The sequence below is a fragment of the Notechis scutatus genome, unplaced genomic scaffold (genome assembly GCF_049901735.1).
Source record: "Notechis scutatus isolate UNSWTSFEM ecotype Mainland unplaced genomic scaffold, rNotScu1.2 NSCUSCF56, whole genome shotgun sequence".
In the NCBI taxonomy this organism is placed as follows: domain Eukaryota; kingdom Metazoa; phylum Chordata; class Lepidosauria; order Squamata; family Elapidae; genus Notechis; species Notechis scutatus.
Window position 1 is genome coordinate 56,508 of NW_028263163.1, and position 5,993 is coordinate 62,500.

The 5,993-nt window shown below is 46.1% G+C and overlaps 1 pseudogene; it reads right to left on the reverse strand.

Moving 5' to 3' along the window:
• Positions 1 to 2,486: 2,486 nt before the first annotated feature.
• On the reverse strand, positions 2,487 to 3,746 carry LOC113430460 (succinate--CoA ligase [ADP-forming] subunit beta, mitochondrial pseudogene; annotated as a pseudogene).
• Between the last annotated feature and the right edge of the window lie 2,247 nt (positions 3,747 to 5,993).

Below are 5,993 nucleotides of genomic sequence, written 5' to 3' on the forward strand. Positions count from 1 at the left end.
GAGAGATAGGGAGAGATGGAAAAAGAGAGAGATGGAAAGAGAGAGATGGAAAGAGACAAAGATGGAAAGAGGTGAAGAAATGGAGATTGAGAGAGAGAGATGGAAAGAGATGGAGAAAAAGATGAAGAGAGATGGAAAAAAGAGATGGAAAGAGATGGAGAGATGGAGACTGAGAGAGAGATGGAGAAAAGAGATGGAGAAAGATGGAAAAAGAGAGAGAGGTGGAAAGAGAGAGAGATGGAAAGTGATGGAGAAATGGAGATGGAGAGAGAGAGATGGGAAGAGCTAGAGAGGTGGAGAGGAAGAGATGGAGAGAAAGATGGAGAGAAAAGGAGATGGAGAGAGATGGAAAAAAGAGAGGGAGATGGAAAGAGATGGAGAAATGGAGATGGAGAAATGGAGATGGAGAAATGGAGATGGAGGTAGAGAGATGGAAAGAGCTAGAGAGGTGGAGAGAGAGAGAGAAAGATGGAAAAAAGGAGATGGAGAGAGATGGAAAAAGGGAGAGATCAAAAGAGAGAGAGGGAAAGAGGAGAGATGGAGAGAGAGGTGAAGAAATGGAGATGAAGAGGGATGGAAAGAGAGAGGAGGGAGAGAAGGAAGAGATGGAGATTGAGAGAGAGAGAGATGGAGAAAAATGGAAAAGAGAGAGGGAGATGTAAAAAGAGACATGGACAGAGATGGAAAAATGAGAGAGAGAGAGAGAGAAAGAGAAAGAGATGGAGAAAAGGCGATGGCGAGAAATGGAAAAAGGGAGAGATGGAAAGAGAGAGAGAGGGAGGGAAAGGGAGAGATAGAGAGAAAAAGATGGAGAAAAAGAGATGGAGAAAGATAGAAAAAAGATAGGGGGAATTGTAAAGAGAGAGATGGAGAAATGGAGATGGAGAGAGAGATGGAAAGATGGAAAGAGAGATGGAGAGAGAGAGAGAGAAAGATAGAGAGAAATGGAAAAGGGGAGAGATGGAAAGAGAGAGAGGGAAAGAGATGGAGAGAGATGGAGAAAAGAGATGGAAAGAGAGACAGGGACAGAGATAGAGAAATGGAGAGATGGAGAGAGAGATGGAAAGAGCATGAGAGACGGAGAGAGAGAGATGGAGAGAGCTAGAGAGATGGAGAGAGAAAGAGAGAGAGATGGAAAAAGGGAGAGAGGGAAAGAGAGAGAGGGAAAGAGGAAGAGATGGAGAGAGATGGAGAAAAAGAGATGGAAAGAGATGGAAACAGAGAGAGGGACATAGAGAAATGGAGATATAGAGAGAGATGGAAAGGGCATGAGAGACGGAGAGAGAAAGATGGAGAAAAAGAGATGGGGAGACATGGAAAAAGAGAGAGATGGAAAGAGAGAGAGAGGGAGAGATGGAGAAAAAGAGATGAAGAAAGATGGAAAAAGAGAGGGAAATGGAAAGAGAGAGAGGGACAGAGATAGAAAAATAGAGATATAGAGAGAGAGAGATGGAAAGAGCATGAGAGACAGAGAGAGAGTGAGATGGAGAAAAAGAGATGGAGAAAGATGGAAAAAGAGGGGAGATGTAAAGAGAGAGAGAGGGAGAAATGGAGAAAAAGAGATGAAGAAAGAAGGAAAAAAGAGAGAGGGACATGTAAAGAGAGAGAGATGGACAGAGAGAGAGAAATGGAGAGATGGAGAGAGAGAGAGATGGAAAGAGTTAGAGAGAGGGGAGGGAGAGATGGAGAAAAGATGGAAAGAAAGAGATGGAAAAAGAGAGAGGTGGAAAGAGATGGAGACAGAGAGAGAGAGAGATGGAGAAAGAAGGAAAAAGAGAGATTTAAAGAGAGATGGAGAAATGGAGATGGAAAGAGAGAGAGAGCGATGGAAAGAGCTAGAGAGGTGAAGAGAGAGAGAGAGAGAGAGAGAAAGAAAGAGAAAGATGGAGAAGAGGAGATGGAGAGAGATGGAAAATAGAAAGAGGGAGATGGAAAGAGAGGGAGAAAAGGAGAGAGAGAGAGACATGGAAAGAGCTAGAGAGATGGAGAGAGAGAGAGATGGAGAAAAAGAGACAAAGAGGGATTGAAAAAGAGAGAGATGGAAAGTGATGGAGAGATGGACTGGCCCATCAGCAATGGTGTGTGTGTGTGTGTGTGTGTGTGTGTGTGTGTGTGTGTGCAAGGAAACAGGGCTTTCCACTCCAGCACATCCCCTCCCCATCTCTGAGCAGAGCCAGGCATACCCCACCCCCACCCCCCACACCTGCAGTCCAGGAGACAAACTTTCTTTAAACTCGGTTTTAAATTTGATTCACCGGTGACATATCTTCGCCTGCTGGCGTGAATCCGCCAGCCCAAAAGGCCAACGAGAGCCGCGCATGGGAAATCAGCAGAGATCAGGCAGGTTGATGTCGAAGTGGGTGGGAGGAGGAGCGGGAGGGGAAAACCCGACGCTGTCCCCCAGCCCCCTACTCCCCCAGCCCCAAAGAGGTGGGGCCACAGGGAGGGAGCCGCCCTCGGGAATGGGCCCCTCCGCGGCAGGCCTCTCAGGCGGGCAGATGGAACTTGACGTCGACGTGGATTTCCTTCGCCAGCCGCATGATCTCGGCAAGGGCCACAGCGGTGGCAGCTGCCCGGTCCAGGTCGTTGCAGGCCAGGATCTTCAAGCCACTCTCGGCAAAAAGGACTTTGGCGTCGGCCACCCGGGTGCCTTGCAGGCGGGCCACGATGGGGATCTTCAGCTCCAGGTCCTCGGCGGACATGATGATCCCGTGGGCGATGACGTCACAGCGCATCAGCCCTCCGAAGATGTTGACCAGAATGGCCTGGACCTTCTCGTCGGAGGTGATCAGCTTGAAGGCCTCGGTGACCTGCTCCACCGTGGCCCCTCCGCCCACGCTGAGGTAGTTTGCTGGCGCCCCACCGTGGAGCTGAATGATGTCCATGGTGGCCATGGCCAAGCCTGCCCCGTTGACCAGGCAGCCGATGTTGCCTCCCAAGGCGATGTAGTTGAGGTCGGCGTTGGCCGCCTCCTGCTCCTTCTCGTCCATCTGTGTCCAGTCCTGCATCTCGAAGATCTTCTGCTGGCGGAAGGCCGAGTTGCCGTCGAAGATGACCTTGGCATCCATGCACATCACCCGTCCGGTGGAGTCCTCCACCAGCGGGTTGATCTCCACCAGGACGGCATCGTAGTCGATGAAGAAGTCATACAGCTTGACCATGGTGTCGGCCGCCTCCTCCGCCAGCGCCTCCGGGAAGCCCATCTTGGCAGCTAACGGCACGGCCTGGCTCATGCGGAGGCCCGTGACGATGTCGACCGGCTCCTTCAGGATGGAGGCCGGCTTCTCGGCTGCCACATCCTCGATCTGGAGGCCGCCTTGGGAGCTGGCAACCACGACGGGACCCTGGAAGTCCCTCTCCATGCTGATGGCAAAGTAGTACTCCTTCCGCAGGTAGCGACGTTCGCAGACGAAGACCTGGTGACAGATGCGTCCTCGTTCACCGGTCTGCTTGGTCACCAGCCTCTTGCCGATCATCTGGACAGCCACCGCCTGGGCCTCCTCGGGCGAGCACACGATCTGCACGCCGCCCCTCAGCCCGCCTTCGAAGACCCCCTTTTCCCGCCCGCCGGCCACCACCTGGGCCTTGACCACCAAGTCGTTGGTGCCAATCTTCCGTGCCACTTGGTACGCTTCCTCTGGCGTCCTGGCAACTGAGCCGTACGGGACGGAGATGCCGGCCTCGGCTAGGAGCTTCATGCAGAGGTACTCGTGGATGGACAGGTGCCGGAGACGCTGACGGCGCAGCTGCCAGGTGGCGGGCGTCATGGAGAAGCGGCGGCTGGCCCCGAACCCCAAACTCCCGACTCCTCGGACAGCCCCAAAGATCTTGCTACATATCATTTTGGTTCCTGGGACTGAATGTGTCCACAAGATGAAGATGCTGTGATCTCCCTTCCAGCCAAGACTTCTAACTGGTAGTTAGGGTTTGAAAAAAAAACACTAGCCTGGTTGTTTCCTGCTGGTTTCTCATTGGCTGAATACAGAGGTTCTGTGACCTCACCGGCCTCTGTTTCTCCTCCTCCTTGATGGCCCTACTCCCCGTAGAGGTTTACTACCAGTTCTGTGTAAGCACTGATGGATTGTTTTCCATCGGGCAATTTTGAGCAACAAAAACTTACTCAACGTCAACCGGATGGATAGAAGACGCATTAAAAATGGGACTCGAATATTTAAAATGGGCTTTTGCATAGAGACTCCTAGAGTAACAGAATGGTAAGGGACCTTAGAGGTCATCTAGTCCAAAACCTTTGCTCGAGCAGGAAGACAATGGTGGCCCAAATTTTTTTTTTTTTAAAGTGGCAGGGTTGAAGAATGGGAAACAGACATTGCTACAGATGTACGAATGAAGGTTAGGATGATATCATGGGTTGAACCCGGCCAATAGGACGGGGAGGATTTGTACTGATGACAAGAGAAGTGAGGGAGGAGGAGGAGAAGGAGGGGAGGAAGAAAATAAAGGTTATTGTGATGAAACTAGAATGCAATTAGGATATAGGGATTATGTTATAATAGATTCTGATGATGGATCAAAGGGGAATAAATGGAGGGAAGTATTAAGATAAAAGGGCAGCGCACTCTAATTGGTAATTAAAGGGTATATATAAGATTAGATAGATAGATAGATAGATAGATAGATAGATAGATAGATAGATAGATAGATAGATAGAGATAGATAGATAGAGATAGACAGATGAGAGATAGATAGACAGATGATAGATAGATATGGAGATATGGAGATAGATAGTTAAATGATAGATAGATAGATAGATAGATAGATAGATAGACAGATAGATATAGATAGATATAGATACACAGACAGACAGACAGACAGATAGATAGAGATAGATAGATAGAGATAGATAGACAGATGATAGATAGATAGATAGACAGATAGACAGACAGACAGATGGATAGATAGATAGACGGATAGATAGAAGATAGATAGATAGATAGAGATAGACAGAGATAGATGGAGATAGATAGTTAAATGATAGATAGATAGATAGATAGATAGATAGATAGATAGATAGATAGATAGATAGATAGATAGATGCATAGATGATAGATAGATAGACAGACAGACAGATAGATAGATAGATAGATAGATAGATAGATAGATAGATAGATAGAGATAGACAGATATAGAGATAGATAGACAGATAGATGAAGATAGATAGATAGAAAGATAGATAGAGATAGATAGATAGAGATAGATAGACAGATGATAGATAGATAGATAGATAGATAGATAGATAGATAGATAGATAGATAGATAGACAGATAGAGATAGAGATATACAGAGATAGATGAAGATAGATAGATAGCTAGATAGATAGCTAGATAGATAGGTAGATAGATAGATAGATAGATAGATAGATAGATAGATAGATAGATAGATAGATAGTCAGATAGATAGATAGAAGATAGATTGATAGATTGATAGAGATAGATAAAGATAGACAGATAGATGGAGATAGTTAAATGATAGATGATAGATAGATAGATAGATAGATAGATAGATAGATAGATAGATAGATAGATAGATAGATAGATAGATAGATAGAAAGAGATAAAAAGAGATAGAAAGAGATAGATGGAAAGTTAAAAGATAGATAGATAGATATAGATATATAGATAAATAGATATAGATGACCTCTGAGGACCCTTCCGACTCTGTATATTCTATGACTCTGTAAAGATCTCCTGCTTAACAAGGGGGTTGACTGTCTAATTGATCGACTGAGTAACTGACTGCTTGATTGACTGATTAATAGACTGATTAATTGATTGACTGTCTAATTGATCGACTGTGTAACTGACTGCTTGATTGACTGATTAATAGACTGCTTGATTGACTGATTAATAGATTGATTAAAAGACTGACTGTCTAATTGATCGACTGAGTAACTGATTGCTTGATTAACTGATTAATAGACTGATTAATTGATTGACTGTCTAATTGATTGACGGAGTAACTGACTGCTTGATTGA